The 20,557-nt window shown below is 46.1% G+C and overlaps 1 protein-coding gene across 1 annotated transcript in view; it reads right to left on the bottom strand.

Moving 5' to 3' along the window:
* The window catches only part of n4bp2 (NEDD4 binding protein 2), a 384,372-nt gene that overhangs the window by 116,186 nt on the left and 247,629 nt on the right, over positions 1-20,557 (bottom strand). The gene's annotated exons all lie outside the window — the stretch shown is intronic.

The following is a 20,557-nucleotide window of genomic DNA, read 5'->3' as shown; positions in this document are numbered from 1 at the left end:
AGCAATCTATTTGTTCTCGACTCGTACATTATTCTGTAACCACATTCTCAACATTGGATAGGATCTCTGGCTTGAATTTAATTTTCAACATGGCATTCTTCACAAATATAGACCATGGGTTGTTGGTTTGGAGGCTGATGTTCAGGTTAAATAGCTCTGCGCGTCTGCCAAGCTTCACTGGAATCGTTGGCACTAAATGGAACCTGATAATAACCTTGGACCACACTAATCTTTCCATTGGTCAATCTTTCCATTGGTCTCATGAATAAAGATCATCTCCAACAAAGTCATTGAATTACCAGTAAACCATTGATTTTGAATAAAACACCCAGTTGATGCCAGAGGCTCTGCTGAGAAAAGAAAGTTGCCAGGATTTCCTGCACATTCTTTATTTATTCCTGTAAACTGTTAGGGACTGGATAGGACCTTAACAAACAAAGCCAACAAGGCTTTGCCAGCTCTGATAAAGGGCCATCCAAACTCAAAACATTGGCTCTATTCTCTCTCCACAGATGCTGTCAGACCTGCTGAGATTTTCCAGCATTTTCTGCTTTTGTTTCAGATTCCAGCATCCGCAGTATTTTGTCTTTATCATCATAGAAATCATCATAGAAACCCTACAGTGCAGAAGGAGGCCATTCGGCCCATCGAGTCTGCACCGACCACAATCCCACCCAGGCCCTACCCCTACATATTTTACCCGCTAATCCCTCTAACCTACGCATCTCAGGCCTCTAAGGGGCAATTTTTAACCTGGCCAATCAACCTAACCCGCACATCCTTGGACTGTGGGACTGTGGGAGGAAACTGGAGCACCCGGAGGAAACCCACGCAGACACGAGGAGAATGTGCAAACTCCACACAGACAGTGACCCGAGCCAGGAATCGAACCCGGGACCCTGGAACTGTGAAGCAGCAGTGCTAACCACTGTGCTACCGTGCCGCCATCTTAATGCTAGGGCGGGATTTTCCAGCCGCGCTCAGCCCAAGATGAGAAAATCCCACCTGAGGCCAATGGACCTTTGCACGATCTGCCCCCACTCAATACGATTCCCGTGGCGGGCGGGACGAGAAAATTCCGCCCCTTGTCTCTAATTGTTTAAACCCATTCATACATTGTTTGTAAGTCTGAACATTTCCACTAGAGGGTGCTCTCTGGCTATAATTGCAAGAAGTCTCACGATACCAGGTTAAAGTCCAACAGGTTTATTTGGTAGCACAATCCACTAGCTTTCGAAGCGCTGCCCCTTCATCAGGTGAGAAGGGGCAGAGCTCCGAAAGCTAGTGGCTTGTGCTACCAAATAAACCTGTTGGACTTTAACCTGGTGTTGTGAGACTTCTTACTGTGTTTTCCCCAGTCCAATGCCGGCATCTCCACATTATAATTGCAAGTACATTGCTAGATCAAGAAAAGCGCTGGAAGAAACTTGGCTTCATAAAATGTTCATCAAACTTTTGTTTGGTTGAATAATGAAGCCTAGTTTATGGGTAGTGAGTATTTTACTGCTCGTGCAGTGTACTACTTGCGTATCAATTTCTCCCCTCCACATTTTTGCATATCCGTTCAAAGTCTACATTTTTCCGTGGCTCAGCTTGGCAGTAAAATGCTGCAAGACAAACAAATTACGAGAGTACACAATCTTTAGATCCACAAATCCAGAGAGTAAGTACACTTCTGTTCGCATTTTAATATAAATAACACTTGTTTACAAACAATGACTTTCGTACCAGAGTATGTCAATATTAACAAGATTGAGCACTTCCATTTATATCGAGCCTTCAATGCAGAAAACCTCCCAAGATGTTTCACAGACATTGATCTAGAGGAAATTTAAATGTCCAGGATGGTTCTCCCCATTGCTGTGAAGGTTACCTTAGTATTAGTATCTATGCCACAGGATTCTACCATGGCACTGGGGAGTTTATCTGCTAAATAAGCCGATCCACTATTCATTCCTGTATAAATCACATGGCTCACACCATGTTTACCAGCGAAAATGTTATTTTCAAAATTGCAATGGAAAGGAGACAATACTGGAGAGGATATATAGAGTTTAACCACAAGGAAATGAAATGAAATAGAAACCCTACAGTGCAGAAAGAGGCCATTCGGCCCATCGAGTCTGCACCGACCACAATCTCACCCAGGCCCTACCCCCATATCCCTACATATTTTACCTGCTAATCCCTCTAACCTACGCATCTCAGGACACTAAGGGGCAATTTTAACATAGCCAATCAACCTAACTCACACATCTTGGGACTGTGGGAGGAAACCGGAGCAACCGGAGGAAACCCACGCAGACACGAGGAGAATGCGCAAACTCCACACAGACAGTGACCCGAGTCGGGAATTGAACCCAGGTCCCTGGAGCTGTAAAGCAGCAGTGCTAACCACTGCTACCGTGCCGCCCCGTTGTTTGCAAGGTGAGATAGAAAGTGCAGGGGAGTAGGCCTAATTGAATAGCTCTTTCAAAATGCAATCACAAGCCCAAACGGCCTCCTTCTATGCTGTATGAATCAGTGACATCTTCCTTTCTATGACCAAATGTGTGGAGTTTGCACATTCTCCTCGTGTCTGCGTGGGTTTCCTCCGGGTGCTCCGGTTTCCTCCCACAGTCCAAAGATGTGCGGGTTAGGTTGATTGGCCAGGTTAAAAATTGCCCCTTAGAGTCCTGGGATGCGTAGGTTAGAGAGATTAGTGGGTAAAATATGTGGGGGTAGGGCCTGGGTGGGATTGTGGTCGGTGCAGACTCGATGGGCCGAATGGCCTCCTTCTGCACTGTAGGGTTTCTATGTATCTATGTAAATCCACTTGTGACTCTAGAACCATCCTTCAGGGCAAGTACAACTCAAATTTCTCTGCACCATCATTAACTGCGTCCTTCTCTATCTTCTTCACCTTCTTCAACCTTATCTCAAGGAGAAGTTCATGGGTCTCCGTACCCAAAATGAAACCTTTAATTATAATAAATAAATGCGAAGTGATGCATTTTGGTGGGAATAATGTAGGGAGGAGCTACACGATAAATGGAAGAACCATAAAGGGTGTAGAGACGCAGAGGGACCTGGGTGTGCAAGTCCACAGATCTTTGAAGGTGACGTCACAGGTGGAGAAGGTGGTGAAGAAGGCATATGGCATGCTTGCCTTTATAGGACGGGGCATAGAGTATAAAAGTTGGGGTCTGATGTTGCAGATGTATAGAACGTTGGTTCGGCCGCATTTGGAATACTGCGTCCAGTTCTGGTCGCCACACTACCAGAAGGACGTGGAGGCTTTGGAGAGAGTACAGAGGAGGTTTACCAGGATGTTGCCTGGTATGGAGGGGCTTGGTTATGAGGAGAGATTGGGGAAACTGGGGTTGTTCTCCTTGGAAAGACGGAGGATGAGGGGAGACTTAATAGAGGTGTATAAAATTATGAAAGGCATAGATAGGGTGAACGGTGGGAAGCTTTTCCCCGGGTCGGTGGTGACGTTCACGAGGGGTCATAGGTTCAAGGTGAAGGGGGGAGGTTTAACACAGATATCAGAAGGACATATTTTACACAGAGGGTCGTGGGGGCCTGGAATGTGTTGCCGGGCAAGGTGGTGGAGGCGGACACACTGGGAACGTTTAAGACTTATCTAGACAGCTATATGAACGGAGTGGGAATGGAGGGATACAAAAGAGTGGTCTAGTTTGGACTAGGGAGCATCGCGGGCTAATTGTTCTTTGTTTCTCGTTTCAAGGCTTCATTCTATGATCATCTTGCTGGTGCCAGTACAGAGCGAGACTGCGGATAGTTGGGAACCTGTCTCAGGGGCAGGGAATTCAGATGGTGTTCGTAAAGCAAAAGTGGAAATGAATAGGGTTGGGAAGCATTTTCTGTTCATGGCCAGTGTGATCTCCTGGACTCGTTTCGATCGCCTCAGGGGGTCGGAGAGGAATTTCCCAGATTTTTTTTCCCCATATTGGCCCTGGGGTTTTCACTCTGGGTTTTCGCCTCTCCCTGGAGATCACATGGTCTGAAATGGAGGGGTGGGGGTGAGTTAATAGGTTGTGATGAACAAAGCATCGTAGCTGTGAGGGACAGCTCGGTGGATAGGATATTAGGATGTAGATAGGCTGGAAAATTGGGCGGGGATCCTGGATTCAGGATTCAATCCTGGACCGGGGAGCGGTGCGGGCTTGGAGGGCCGAAGGGCCTGTTCCTGTGCTGTATTGTTCTTTGTTCTTTGTTCTTGTTCTTTGCTTGGCTAACTCGACATTATCTCTACCGCCCCTTATTACCCAGCCTTACAATCCCTCAGCTTATCTACCCATCTTCCTTCCAACTATAACCGCTCTCATCTCCTACAATAGATCCACCACTTGTTCCTTTCATCTTTCCAGCCTTTGCATTTTGTCAAGAACGGATTTCCTCATCAGCTTCTCTTTTAAAAGTTGATTGCCAACACTACTCCTTCCCTAATGTCCATGCACATGTCACTCTCATCCAATTCCATGTCAACCTTTACAATAAGTCTGTTTAGGAATACAGAGTGGGATTTTCCACTCGCCCTCGTGGCTTGTTTAGCAGCTGCTGAGGCAGCGTAGGCCATTGGCTGGTGGCGGGATCTTCTGATCCTGCCGCTGTCATCAGGCTTCCTGTTCCATGCACCCCGGCCGTTGAGAAACCCACAGCAGGAGTTTGCTGTTGATGGGACCAGATGATCCCGCCAGTGAGAATGGTTAGAAAATTCCAGCTGTAACTGATAAATGAAAGAAAGAAAAAGGTTCCACCTAGTCCATCTTCTACTATTCTGGTAATCCCAGGATTCAGCCATAATAGAGCTCACTCATCACTGCTCTACAACAAACATGACATGAATTGAGGAAAACCTACAGTGGGAAAGCCAAACTCTCAACCATGCTGAAATTACTATACGTTTTGGTTCAAGTTATCCCTCTAATGTATCGCAGAGTATTTTCTGGAAGAAATGTATCTAATTTGCATTAGAATGAATCAACAATAGATGCTTCCATCACTTCCTAGTGAGCCTGTTCTATAGATTTACCACTTGCTCACTGAAGTATTGGGAATTTTATCTCTGAAGACAGGCAGGTTTGGGTTGAGTGGCAGCGTTAAAGTCTTTAAAGGGTAGAATTCTAACACCAAACCTCCCACCTCCGTCTTAAATAAAAGCAATTAATCCAGTCCAAGGAGATGGGTTGGCAGTAAAAATATGATCATTAATTGTTTTTCAATTTCTTGAACTTAGTTATCCAGATGAGAGCCGCCCAAACCAGGAGGTAAGTGCTTTTACACCAACACGCTGGATCCATTGTGCACAGCACCTGCTTTTGGCGCTCCCCCCACCCCCACCTCCCCCCCCACCCCACCCCCAATCTTCCCCAGAAACCTCCAATCCTCTTCCCACCCTGGCATGGACCTCTCATGTCATGAGGCATCCACCAAGCTGTTCCCCACCTGACTGAAAGCCAAGGTTGTCAATCAGGCCAGCTTCCAGGCAGGGAATTGATTGTAATGTTTATATACACAATGTGGAGTTCAAACTCCTATGATCCTGTTCGGGATCTATTAAAATTTAAAGAGAAATCCGAATAGCCAGTAACTAACAGAAAGAAATTACATCACAACATTTCATATTTTTAAACAAAAACAAGCTTATATATATAAAAAAATTCAGCTGAGCCAGCACTATTAGCTTTACACTATATTTTTCTATTGCTTATGCTACCAACTCAGTTCTATATTTTACTTCTCCCCACCATAGCTCCACTCACCCCAAGCATTGCCTTATCCGTTACAAGAAGCCTGAAGTTTATTCACTTTTCGAGGACAAACCCAAAGATGTGCCACAGCTGTCCAGAATTCAAGCAGCACGGTGGCACAGTGGTTAGCACTGCTGCCTCACAGCGCCAGGGACCTGGGTTCAATTCCCGTCTTGGGTCACTGTCTGTGTGGAGTTTGCACATTCTACCCACGTCTGTTTCCTCTGGGTGTTCAATTCCCGTCTTGGGTCACTGTCTGTGTGGAGTTTGCACATTCTACCCACGTCTGTTTCCTCTGGGTGTTCGTGTTTCCTCCCACAGTCCAGAGATGTGCAGGTTAGGTAGATTGGTCATGTTAAATTGCCCCTTAGTGTCCGAGGATATGCAGGTTAGGGGTTTAGGAGTGTAAACACGTGGAGTTACAGGAATAAGACCTGGGTAGGAGGGTCAGTGCAGACTCAATGGGCTAAACAACCTCCTTCTGCTCTGTAGGGATTCTATGGTTCACTTTAATTTCTGCTTAGTGTTCCAGCTATTCACCAAAGTATGAAATTACATGGAGATCCTTTTATTAGCTTTTGGCTGAGCAATCCTCCTAAACATTACAACTGTTGACTTCTCAGCTCAAACTTGGGGTATGCTGCATTCTTTTTTAGGGATTTAAACATCAGGAGTACCCCTAGTTCCCTCTGGTCCTCTATGGTGATTTTCAGCTCCTGGCAGATGCTTTCGCCCTGCTTGCTCCAAGCTGAACATCTAAGCTGACTGCTTCCAAGCTAACTGCAAACTGCCTTCTGCCACAAGTTTCTGTAAGGACTACTGTAAATTTCATCTTCTAGCTTTGAGCTAGACAAATCTTCCAGCTTCTTTTCCCCTAATGAATTCCAAACTAAGCTTGAGCCTCAGTGAATGATAAAGTTAGTATTTTCTGTGCTTAAGATGCAGGCCTGACTAACCTTTCCTTTGGCTCTCCCAACTCAATGAGCTGCTGTCTACTCCAAACCAAAACCACAACTACTTTCCGTTAGAAATACCCAGCTCAATTAAATAAAAGAACCTTCGAACCCCACAGCCCATCTCCCTGACAATGTGACATGCTTTGGAGTGTTCTCAAGCAGGAATGTAAACAAATTATTTTATTTTCAATAAAACTCTTTGCTTCTGTAATCCATATCACTTTTATGTCCCAAATAAATTTTTATGACCTTTTCTCCACACCCTCTGTCCTTGTTGACCAATTGCCTTTTAATTCTTAGTATCTGGGAATGACTTGCACAATTTAATTTTTTGATAAAGTAAGTGGGGACTTTCTGGCTCTATTACGAGCTCAATGATAGGTCATCCACTGTTTAACGCTTTACATCCTGCCCTCTGACGTTGTAAGAAAATCATCAGGGAGCTTTTAACTGTGACTAACTCAGGTTTGTCTGCTCTGCATTTACATCAGATGTATACTAGTTTCTTAACCAAATATTTTCATTTATCTTACATTTCACACTTTAATTGCTAAACATAAAAGTTATATTCTAAAACATACGAATTATGAACTAGTTATTAGCAACAAACACCACAGCTTGTGGGTGCCAAGGCCTTGTTCATCGTGGCTGCAAACTTCAATCAGGCCAAGCTCAAGAGCGTCCTACCAAGATACCACCAACACTTCTCCTGTTCCACCAGAGGCCTAAACATTCTCGACCACTGCTACACAAATATCAGTAAGAAGTTTAACAATACCAGGTTAAAGTCCAACAGGTTTATTTGGTAGCAAAAGCCACACAAGCTTTCGGAGCCTTAAGCCCCTTCTTCAGGTGAGTGGGAATTCTGTTCACAAACAGGGCACATAAAGACATAAACTCAATTTACAGAATAATGGTTGGAATGCGAATACTTACAGCTAATCAAGTTTTTAAAGACTTGATTAGCTGTAAGTATTCACATTCCAACCATTATTCTGTAAATTGAGTTTGTGTCTTTATATGTCCTGTTTGTGAACAGAATTCCCACTCACCTGAAGAAGGGGCTTAAGGCTCCGAAAGCTTGTGTGGCTTTTGCTACCAAATAAACCTGTTGGACTTTAACCTGGTGTTGTTAAACTTCTTACTGTGTTTACCCCAGTCCAACGCCGGCATTTCCACATCATTGTACAAGAAATCCAGATATGACCTACAGAGATCTATCAAAGAAGCCAAAATACATTACCGGACCAAGCTAGAGTCCCAGGCTAGCCACACGGACTCCCACCGTCTATGGCAAGGTCTGCAAGGCATAACAGACTACAAGATGAGGACATGTAGAATCGCCGGCACCAATGCACCCCTCCCCGCTGAGTGGTACATTCTATGCCCATTTTGAGCAAGAGATCAGCAAGAGGACGCCCTCCACCATATCCGAGGTCACCATCGCAGATGTCAGACCAGCCTTCCTGAAATTCAACCTACGTAAAGCGATTGGCTCAGATGGGGTACCCAGACGAGCACTCAGATCCTGCGCGGATCAGCTGGTGGGGATATTCGCAGACATCTTTAACCTCTCTTTACACCAATCTGAGGCCCCTTTATGCTTCAAGATGATGACCATAATCCCTGTACCAAAGAAAAGCCAGGCAGCGTGTCTTAATGACTATCGTCAGGTGGCTCTGACATTCATCATTACGAAGTGCTTCAAAAGATTAGCCATGGCACGAATCAACTCCGGCTTCCCTGATTGCCTGCATCCACTACAGTTCGCCTATCGCTGCAACAGGTCCACAGCAGACGTCATCTCCCTGGCCCTACACTCAACGCTGGAACACCTAGATGACAAAGACACCTATGTCAGACTCCTATTTATTGACTGCAGCTCAGCCTTCAATACCATTATTCCGACTAAACTCATCTCAAAACTCCATGATCTGGGGTTCGGCTCTGTGACTGGGTCCTAGACTTCCTAACTCACAGACCACAATCAGTAAGATGACCATGCTCAACACAGGTGCCCCATGAGGCTGTGTTCTCAGCCCCGTACTTCCTCATACACCTGTGACTGTGTGGCCAAATTCCCCTCCAACTCGATTTTCAAATTTGCTGATGACACCACCGTAGTGGGCCAGATCTCAAACAATGGTGAGACGGAGTACAGGAATGAGATAGAGAATCTGGTGAACTGGTACAGCAACATTAATCTCTCCCTTAATGTCAACAAAATGAAGGAGATTGTGATCGACTTCAGGAAGCGTAGTGGAGGACATGCCCCTCTCTACATCAACGGGGACAAAGTGGAAATGGTCGATAGCTTCAAGTTTCTAGGTGTCCAGATCACCAACAACTTGTCCTGGTCCCTCCATGCTGACTCTATAGTTAGGAAAGCCCACCAACAACACCTCTACTTTCTCAGGAGACTAAGGAAATTTGGCATACAACTCTCACCAACCTTTACAAATGCACCATAGAAAGCATTCTTTCTGGTTGTGTCACAGCTTGATATGGCTCCTGCTCTATCAAAGACCGCAAGAAACTACAAAAGGTCGTGAACGAAGCCCAGTCCATCACGCAAACCAGCTTCCCATCCATTGACTCTGTCTACACTTCCCGCTGCCTCGAAAAGCAGCCAGCATAATTAAAGACCCACACACCACAGACATACTCTCTTCCACCTTCTTCCGTCAGGAGAAAGATACAAAAGCTTGAGATCACGTACCAACTGACTCAAGAACAGCTTCTTCCCTGCTGCCATCAAACTTTTGAATGGACTTACCTTATATTAAGTTGATCTTTCTCTATACCTGAGCTATGACTGTAACACTACATTCTGCACCCTCTCCTTTCTTTCGTTATGAACGGTATGCTTTGTCTGTATAGCATACAAGAAACAATACTTTTCACTGTATACTAATACATGTGACAATAATAAATCAAATCAAATCAAACGAAATCCAGCTTCTGGGTTCCCTGCACTGTTATAGATTGTTCCTGCCCCCATGCGTCATCTCCATATCCCCCAACTTCACCCCCCATTCACCCCACCTCCCGACAGGTAAAGCAAATTAAAATCCAGACCATTATTTCTGCAATTTATTTTTGAAGTTGCTCACCACATCAACTCATCTCCCACCAGAATCTTTCAAGTGTAGGCCAGGGTCCTCTGTTTCTACTGAGACAAGTTGAAACAGATTTTCATTGTCTATATTATGTAATCACTTTAAAGTCTTGAAGTCTAATCATATCCAGCCTTCTCTTTTCCAATGGGAATTCACATGATTGCTCCTCATAATTGTATCCCTCCATCCTCATAGTCGTTTTAGTTGCCTTCTTGAAAATCCTTTCAATAGCTGCATTATCCGTTCTTTCAGTACGGTGGTGAGCAGACCTCGCAGCGTTCTAACTGGAATCACACCAATGCTTTATAAACTGGGAGGATTACCTCACTATTTTGGCTTTATTCGCCAGCCTCCTTCCTCAATGTGGGAATGGGACTTGCTCCAAATTAACCTGGACAACGAAATTCCAATTCCAATTCTCTTTCCCCACCTAGTGGTGCACTAAGCCAGACTTTTGTTTGTTTCCGTAGCTGGTAATTCCCGGACTGGTTGCTAGTCTGTCACCAGGGGCTTATACTTTGATGGGCGCCACTCCACGTTAGGCATGGCTAACCAGGATTCTCCCCCACCAGCTAATGGCATGTTGGAAGGATTTGCAGGTTGACACACTTCCTTGCCCGTGTTATGAACGCAGTTTCCTTGGCCATCAGGTCCTGGGGTGGGATTAGAAACTGGAGCTTCCAGCTCAGAGGCAGGGACGCTACCCAATGTGCCACTAGACCTTCTGACATCAAGTTTACAAAGATAGAATGTGGAAAACCAGCCTGGATGAACGGCCGATCTTTTCTTGAAGATTCACCTTAAATGAGCAGCAATGAATTAAACACAATTGTCATTTTTAAAAATGGGGGCAGGGATTCCTATTTTTTATATAGGTTTTTAATAAATCATTCAGAGGGTTCATTAGGTGGCATGGACCATATTTATTGTTCATCACTGTTTCCTTTAAGAAGCTGTAATCCATGTGACAAAGACACATCCACAGTACATTTAGTAGCAATTTCCTGGAATTTGACACAGCAATGATGAAGGAAAGGCAATATATTTCCAAATCGAGATGGTGTGTGACTTGGGGGAGAACTTGAAATGATGGTTGTTCCCATGTATCTGATGCCCTTGCCGTTCTAGATGGTACTGTCAAAGAAGCCTTGGTAAGTTGCTGCAATGTGAAGCTACAATGTACCATTATTGGCAGCAGCGAATGTTCAAGGAGATGGATGGAGTGCTGATCAAGTGGAGTGCTTTGTTATTGATGATGCCAAGCTTCTTAACTGCTGTTCAAGGAAATTGGAGATTATTCTATCATAATTCTTACTTGCCCTTTTCACATAGAATCCCTACAGTGCAGAAGGAGGCCATTTGGCCCATCAAGCCTGCGCTGACAACAATCCCACCCAGGCCCTAACCCCCTAACCAGATGTACTTACCCTACTAATTCCCCTGACACTAAAGGGCAATTTAGCACAGCCAATCCACCCTAGCCTGCACATCTTTGGACTGTGGGAAGAAACCGGAGCACCTGGAGGAAACACACACAGACACAGGGAGAATGTGCAAACACCACACAGCCACCCCTGCCGGAATTGAACCCGCGTCCCTGGCGCTGTTCTAATCACTGTGCCGCCCACAAATTGAGTGATGGAAAAGCTTTAGGGAATCAAGAAATGAGAGACTCATCATAGAATATCTATTCTTTTAGCCATGGTATTTACATGGCTGGTTCAATTAAGTTTCTGATCAATTGTGATTCCCAGGATTTTGATAATACTGCCATTGACTGGCAATGGAAGGTGGTAAAGGTGGTGTTGGACTGTAACTTATTTGAGAGGGTCATGATTGTTACCACTTTGTCACCACACGCAAGTATGAATTGTTTCATTATCTGAGCAATTGAAAATCGAATGGTGCAACCAGTGACCTTATCCTGGAGTGAAGGTGGTTGGACAAGTGCACTACTTTGAGAGACTCCTGCAGTAGTATCATCTGACTTCTCTGTGATCTGATCTGTCAGTACATCCCAGACTGTGGTACATGTCAATACTATCAGGGCGAACATGACTGTATGAAAATGACGAGCAGGAAAATATCATCGTGCCAACCATGCTTGCCCCCTAGTCATGTTGCAACTGAGCATCATAATCCAAATACCCCTCCACTAACATTAATAAAATAATCCTGCAACTAATTCCTTATCCTTATCAAGATCTGTCAATCTCACAGGATTTTTAAAAATAGCTTAGAGTTGTTGACCACTTTTTTTTTTAACCAGTGGGTACTAATTACAAAACCTTATTGGACTGATTTTCTGGTGGTTATATAATACATTTTAAAAATTGAATTGATGAGATGGAGTCAAGTGATGCAGATAATGGAATAATTCTATACTATCATTATTAATGCACAATATTGCTGTTGTACCTGTTAATTCTCAGATACTTTCGACCAGTTTGCTTACTCTAAGGTTTTACCCCGGTGTCCTTATTTGCAAGATGGACAAAGGACAAACACAAGTAAAGGTTCAACAAGTTTATTAATAATAACACTATTAACCCTTAAATTACCCACATAAAACAAGAGGATACCCCAGATTCAAGTATACTACCCGCAAAGATAGTTTGGTTAAACTGCAGGCTCGATTCTCTGAGTCCCTCTGGTCCGTCGTCACGAAGGTGAGTCTCGGTGGCAGCTTCTTCCTTCCTTCCTTCTCTGGTCAGTCTTCCGAATGGTCAAGGTCGTATCCTTTATCGAGTCTTCGCTCCTGGTGTGTCTGAAATGTGTTCCTTTATCCCCTTGGCTGCTTGCCTTTCCAGAAACTTCTCTGGCTTCCGGCCAATGAGGTCCCAGGAGGGGGTTCCAATACCCAGTGGGTTTGTTGATGTCTGCCTGACAGGACACCTGGTCCGCCCCCAGGTGTCCCATCTCCATGCTGTTGCTTACATGTAACTACAGGAACTTTCGGTGACGAAAAGTCTGGCCTGACCTGGGCTTCTAACAATAGGCTGGTGCATTTCAATGAGGTGCAATGATCTCCTGCTAAGTAACAGTAGGGTGCAACGACCTTTGATGGGTGGTTGATGGGTCAGGCCCAGACACGTTTGTGTATTTGTACAATTGGCCTGCCTGAGGTTTGACTGTGTTTGATTTCAATATGCCCAATTCTTTAATTTGGGATATCCAATTTTATCAGCCTTAAAACTAGGCCCTGTTTATATCACCACATTCCCTCCTCTTGATCCAATGAGCATCAGCGAACCGGATCACACAATTCTTACCAAACCATCTCAACAAGCAAGTACCCCGAATCTGGGGTTGATAGTATCATCCCTAACCCACAATAGTACCAACAAATTTAAATGAAGTAAAATAATTTTAAAAAACAATAAGAAACAATACATCAATTGGGTATATACAAAACAAAGCAATAAACAGTACAAAATGACAAGTGACTATTCATATTAAATATAGATGGGAGAGTATCAGGGCTCTTGATTGTAGAGCCTCTCCCGATGTCGGATGGCCCTTGCCGAGTCCAAGTTTTGCAGAAATTCTTCCATCGGGCGAACTTGCATCTGGTGGGGTGAACCACATATATCCAGGGTATCGTAGGCTGATCTTCTGGTCTTTGGTTGATGTGGTGTCTGTGGTTCGGTCTGAGACGAGGAGTCCCAGATAACAGAGAAGTATGTAGTTCATTCTGGGGGAGATCAAGGTAGCACCTGTGATGCGCATCAATTGGACATGAGGCACAAAGCTTCAGTAAAAGAAGGCTTTTATTAACTAACAATGGAACTATCAGAACTTTAACACACTATCCCAGACTGAAGGGGTCCCGCCCGAGCAGGGGGTCTTATACCTCTCCCAGGAGGCGGAGCCCGACTGGGATGTGCCACAACAGTAACAACCACAGGTGTATCAATCCCATCCTAGCCCAACAACAACATTAGAACAACCCAACAACAACATTAGAACAATCCCATAGTGGGAACCAACGATGGTTCACCACAACCTGTTAATTCTTATTAATACCTGATTCTCTTTTTCTTTTCTTTACAAGAATGTCGTATGACTTCTCTTTTTTTAAAAAAAACAAAGAAATAAGTAAAGGAATAATAAAGGCCCAATAGTGTCATACGAAGGGTTGGTCGGCAATCAGTGTTAATGGGGTTGAGTGTGGTAAGGAGTTTGCAGAGCGTGAAAATAAAATGTTGGGTATGTGGCATGTGTCCTTGTTGTTGGAGGACTATGGCACAGTATAACATTGGATTCTTCATCCCACAACCAAACTGTGGTGTGTCGGAAAATTATGACGCAGGATAACGTGGGCAGGTAAGAAACCCTTTTCAATTGGGTGATGTGTGGAGTGGATGGATAAAGCTATTTACAATCTGGACTGTGATGTCCTGATTCTTTCTTAGTGGAGGGAACCTATGTGGGCGGGCTTTGGCTGCCAGATACCCACTGCGTTACCACCTCTGGTAGTGAGCGCTGGGTCAAATGGTTCTGGGAGACCCGGTACCAGGGGCACCACAGGGGGTAAGGTTTGCAGGTGCCCCATCCTTTTCGTCGGGGTCCCCTGGGCCGGGGTTTTATTCCTGAAGCCCTGTAAATTGGGGCGGGAACCGAGGGTGCGTGTGCTGGTCCTGGGAATACTGGGTGGGGGTTGATAACCTGGGGTACAGGTTGTGGACCGTGGTTTAGGTCTGGTGCTGTGTGGTGAATCCGGTGGAACTAGATACGGAATTGCGCACTATCATTAATATGAAGGGAAGGACTTTGCTCCAGGAGTGATTGTTCTGCTGAACGGTCTTACGGATCATATCTTTGAGGGTGCGGTTCATCCTCTCTACTACACCGCTAGATTGGGGGTGGTAAGCAATGTGGAATTATTGCTTTATCCCGAACAATTCCATTACGTGTTGCATTACCTGGGCAGTGAAGTGAGTGCCCTGGTCCAAGTCGATGCTGCGGGGAAGGCCCCACCTAGTGAATATATGCTGCACTAGGATGTCAGCCGTGACCTTGGCTGTGTTAGTGTGGGTTGGAAAAGCTTGCACCCATTTACTAAAAGTGTCTACGATGACCAGGATGTATTTGTAACCTCCCACTCCGGGCGGTAGGGGACCAATATAGTCAATCTGGAGATTTGTCCAGGGACCTTCCACAGGGCGAGTCTGCCTCAATTCCCCTTTGTGGGCATATTTATCAGGATTGTTCTGTGCACAGATGATACAATTATCGATGTAATGCCGCACATCCTGTTCTAGGTTTGGCCACCAGCACAATCCTTTGATTCGCTCACTTGTGGTTCCTGCCCCTTGATGGCCCTGGACATTGTGGGTTTGGAAAATGATTTGGTTACGGTCCCTGGTTGGGACCACATATAGGCCGTCCTTAAGGACAAGCCCATCCTGTACCGATATTGCGTCTCGCCATTTTTCAAAGGAGGCGGGGTTTGCCCCTTCCTGAATTTGTTTCAGGTCCTGGTCACTGCTCTGGGCTCGTTTTAGGTCTTCAACCTTGGTCTGGCTGGGCGGGACTCTACATTCCCTGGCAAAATGGCCGATCTAGCCACAGTTGTAACACTGTGCTTGTGGGGGTAAATATCTGGAAGTGGCTTTGTCTTGTTCCCTGTACCTGGGGTTGGGAATATATCGGGGTTCTGCGCGGGGCTGCGGTTTTCTGTATCGATGATTGGCAGGGGTATATGGGGGTGGGTGCCCTGAGTTTCCCTGTCCCCTGTTTTCACCTCCCCCTTCGTTACGCCAAACCGGGGCTGGGTCTGTGTGGATCGGGTTCATCTTTCTGTGTTTTGTGGGCTTGGGGGTGTCTGTTTGTCTGACTTCCCGTTCCCACATATGGGTCATTTTGCGGATGGCCCAGGCTTCTGTATGTGTATTATCATCAGGGTCCAAATTCTCACAGGCTTTCCGACTCCCCTCAGTGGAGTGTGCTATCAGGGTCCGGATCCATGTGGGCCGGTGGTGTGCATTTAATTCGACTCGATTTAATTAGCCGAAAACCGCAACAAATTGGTTCCATAGTCGGCCAGCATAGGCTGTTGGGTGTTCCCCTCTCTTTTGTTGGCAGTTGTTTAAGCCTTGTACCGGGTCATCCCTATTGTAGCCTATGGTGGCCAGAACAGCTGCCTTCATTTCTGGTAGGGTCCCCCCGGCCACGTTCTGGGGTTCGGGTAGGGCGGAACGGATGGCAGGACTTAAACACAACAGAATAAGTTTAACCTCTTCTGCCTTGTCTAGGCCGTTTAAAACACGATATTGGATGGCCTGGTCAAAGAGAGGATGTGGATCCCCGGAGGGTTCAAATACTCCAATCACTTTAGCTATGTCAGTGAGCTGTGTCATGGTGTATGGAGTTACATAAGTCACATTGTGGTTCTGTCCGTCCTGTCGTTGGGTGGTGACCGGATTCATCGGTACAGGAACCGGATTAGTGACTGGTCTTATTGGGATGGTAAAAGGGTTAGGAGCTGAGACTGAGTTTCCCCAGATGGGGGCTGGATTAGGTGGTGCCGTTAGTTCCATTACTGGGAAGGGAGCTGGGGGTCCCCAGTCGGCAGTGACACTAGCTGTTGCATAATGGCAGGCATCCTCTTCTAAATCCCCCCACTCTACCCCTGGGTCACTATCCCCTGTTTCGGTCGTGTATGCACACATTACATCCCTTTTTATGGCTAGTTGTAAATCTTCAATCTCGCGCAGGCATTTGGATTGGTCTATTGTGCGGGCAGTACTTGCTTTTCCTGCTTGGTGCAAAACTTTTACTGCAGCCTGCAGGTCGCTGCATTTACGTTTAACTTCCTCTACCTGTTGCAGTGCAGCCTCTCTCTCACTGACAGCACGCTGTGCCTTTTGGTAGGCTTTATCACATTGAGCCTGGAATTGGCTCATGTGTATCATATTGATTTGGTTCCTTTCCTCTCGTGTGTCTACCTCCGCTTCCAATTGTTGTATGCACGTGGTAGCACTCATTAAGTCCTGCTTTAGTTGGGTTATCTGGGCCTCTGTCCCATTTAACCCGGATAGTCTCCGCTTCTCTACCAAGGAGCTGTTCTAGACAACTAGCAATCGCAATCGCCTTCCTGAGCTTGGGACCCCTTTTACCCATTTCCTTATGGGCATGATTCCAGCAATTCTCTCCCTCGGATCCCAGATCCGGTTTCGGGGCGTCACCCCACTGTACCCATTTGGGCCACTTATGGTTCAAATATAAACGGAGAACTTCCTCCCATTCAGCATGACTGGCCATAATTATTTCCTTTTAGGATTCGTCGCTTGAGTATAGGTAAGGGATCGAGGTAGGGGTCCGGTTTTAACTAAATTCCCTCCCATAGATTTTACCCAAATTCCCTGGACTGTTCTAGTTCTAAATACACAGTTTGTCCACCTTGTGTTACAGACACCGGGTTTATGGCCCAATTTACTGGTCGAATCTGTATTAGTCCTTTACTCACTTAAGACTGCCATCACATGGGGCAGCTGCCCTCTTAATTCAGGCTCAGACGGAGTGTTGGAGAATACCGGGTTGAAGGTTTGACTTCGGAGCAACGTATCACTTCTTATCGAAGTCCCATCTGGGTCGCCACTGTTGTACCTGTTAATTCTCAGATACTTTCGATCAGTTTACTTACTCTAAGGTTTTACCCCGGTGTCCTTATTTGCGAGATGGACAAAGGACAAACACAAGTAAAGGTTCAACAAGTTTATTAATAACACTATTAACTCTTAAATTACCCACATAAAACAAGAGGATACCCCAGATTCAAGTATACTACCCGCAAAGATAGTTTGGTTAAACTGCAGGCTCGATTCTCGGAGTCCCTCTGGTCCGTCGTCACGAAGGTGAGTCTCGATGGCAGCTTCTTCCTTCCTTCCTTCTCTGGTCAGTCTTCCGAATGGTCAGGGTCGTCTCCTTCATCGAGTCTTTGCTGCTGGTGTCTGAAAGTGTGTCCCTTTATCCCCCAGCCTGCTTGCCTTTCCAGAAACTTATCTGGCTTCCGGCCAATGAGGTCCCAGGAGGGGGTTCCAATACCCAGTGGGTTTCTTGATATCTGCCTGACAGGACACCAGGGTCTGCCCCCAGGTGTCCATCTCCATGCTGTTGCTTACATGTAACTACAGGAACTTTCAGTGATGGAAAGTCTGGCCTGATCTGGGCTTCTAACAATAGGCCGGTGCATTTCAATGAGGTGCAATGATCTCCTGCTAAGTATCAAGTAGAGTGTAACGACCTTTGATGGGTGGTTGATGGGTCAGGCCCAAACACATTTGTGTACTTGTACAATTGGCCTGCCTGAGGTTTGACTGTGTTTGGTTTTAATATGCCCAATTCTTTAATTTGGGATATCCAATTTTATCAGCCTTAAAACTAGGCCCTGTTTATATCACCACATTGCTAATGTTCTGTATTGTCTGCTTGGTTCAAAGCTGTAAGGCTATCTGTTTGCATCAACAAGAGTTATAAATTATATATAATCTAATCAGTCACACATGTAGATGAACCACAGTCAAGACTAGATAGATGGCAATGTTAGAAATGATTTTGATGTCAGAACTGATGAGTGCATTTTTATGTATTACTTCTCAGTTCCAGCATTGAGTCAACTTTTTCCAAATCGATCTAGTAGGAATAGAGCAGCATGTTTGATATTGTTTCCACGAACTCCGCGTGTTTGTCCTGTACTGTTCCTTCCTCCCATAATTGTAACTCAAATTTCTGCTTGCACATAAAGTGTTCAACCAGGCAAGTAGTGTCTTACTGATAGGGCAAAAGGATGAAAATTACCAAACTCCATTCTCTGAAACTGCTTTGGTATAAGAGAAATGCAATGGGGTCAACTGCTCCATTTAGTTCTGGTTAATGGATCAAATATACATTCCCAGATAAATTATATGGGACCCGATTCTCCCAAAAAAATTCTAAGTGCTGAATTGGTGGGGAAAATGTTGTAATTTATGATTGTTTTTTCAATGGTAGTTCAGACTTGAATCTCCCGCACTCTGTGCAATGCAGAGGTCACAATCATGAATATCATTAAAAGCTCAGTGGGCGGGGCCTATTCACGCCAGAGGCTGAGACACGCCCTCTCCCGCGGAAGGCAAGACCCCCCCCCTCCCCACTGGCAGACCCACCCCCCCGCCAGCAAAACCCCTCCCACGGGAGGCAAACCCCACCCCCCCGGAAGGCAAACACCCCTCTCCAGCAGACACCCCTTCACCAGCCCATCCCAATCGCTGGCCTCCCTCCAGCCCCGACCGATCCTATCTGCAGAGTGGCAGCCGGACCCCCCACCCCACCGATCACCCCTAGGCCTTGCCCACAACAGACCCCGCTCCCTTGGCACTGCCCGATGCCCGGTGGGCACTTTGCCCTTGGGCAGTGCTAGGGGGTACAGGCTGGCACTGCCAAGGTGCCCATGCCCAGGCAGCACCACCCCCCACCGCCTGGCCTCCAGGGGGGCCCCGATTGCCCCCCCTTCGCTCCAGCGGGTCTACCACTAGTTCCCCGAACGTGGGGAGCTACTCTAAACCCCGCCAGAGTGAAATACTGCTGGCAGGATGGGAGATGCTATCGGGCCCAATAATTACATTTAAAATAGATTAAAAATAGATTTAAATCACTTATCTGGTCTTCCCGCCGGTTTCCAGCGCGGTCCCAACTACGCCTGCTCTCCGGCTGTGGGAGACGCACATGTGTCAGGAATGCATGCGCGAATCCCGCGAAATGGCCGATACGCATATCTCCCAACCCAACACACCAAAAAACATGCGCGTCGGGATGGGAGAATCAGGCCCATGATATATGGATTTAACCCCTCAATGTGTTGAATTTAACAGTAAGACCTTGGGCATCTTGATCCCAGACTGTCGATCCATGGGATTGCCGGAAAGGGTTCAAGATCCGGCGAAACCTAGAAATCATGAATCGTACCGGCGAGATCGCGATATCTGATTTTCACCACCCCTTACTGACGACGTAGTCAGGCTCACCCGCATAATGCGTATGAACCTGATTTCAATACGTTTAAATACATTTTAATCTAATTAAACAGACCCCCCCATGAGATTTTCATACCTCACCGCTGTGACATCGTGTCAACGATGTTGACATGATGGGGCGGCACGGTAGCACAGTGGTTAGCACTGCTGCTTCACAGCTCCAGGGACCTGGGTTCGATTCCCGGCTTGGGTCACTGTCTGTGTGGAGTTTGCACATTCTCCTCATGTCTGCGTGGGTTTCCTCCGGGTGCTCTGGTTTCCTCCCACAGTTCAAAGATGTGCAGGTTAGGTTGATTGGCCATACTAAAATTGCCCCTTAGTGTCCTGGGATGCATAGGTTAGAGGGATTAGTGGGTAAATGTGTAGGGATATGGGGGTAGGACCTGGGTGGGATTGTGGTCGGTGCAGACTCGATGGGCCAGATGGCCTCTTTCTGTACTGTAGGGTTTCTATGATTCTAACGAGGATTACGACAGATGCAACCAGATGTGAATCTGTTGTGGGGATCCCTCCAGGGGCGTGAAGGTCAATACAGCCCCCAGAAAAAAGGGGCATGGCCAGGTAATGGCCCCTGGCACTGTCCCAGCACAAGTTAGCACTGCCAGGTAAAAAGGGCACCTGATCCCAATGGAGCCAGATTCCCGATCCCACCAGAATAACAGTGCAAACCATGCCCACTTTTTTTTGCAGTGAAAGGGACATGATCCAGA

Source organism: Mustelus asterias, chromosome 1 (genome assembly GCF_964213995.1).
Source record: "Mustelus asterias chromosome 1, sMusAst1.hap1.1, whole genome shotgun sequence".
Classification (NCBI taxonomy): domain Eukaryota; kingdom Metazoa; phylum Chordata; class Chondrichthyes; order Carcharhiniformes; family Triakidae; genus Mustelus; species Mustelus asterias.
Note: the sequence above shows the minus strand (reverse complement) of the source record. Positions and strands in the feature narration are given on the sequence as shown.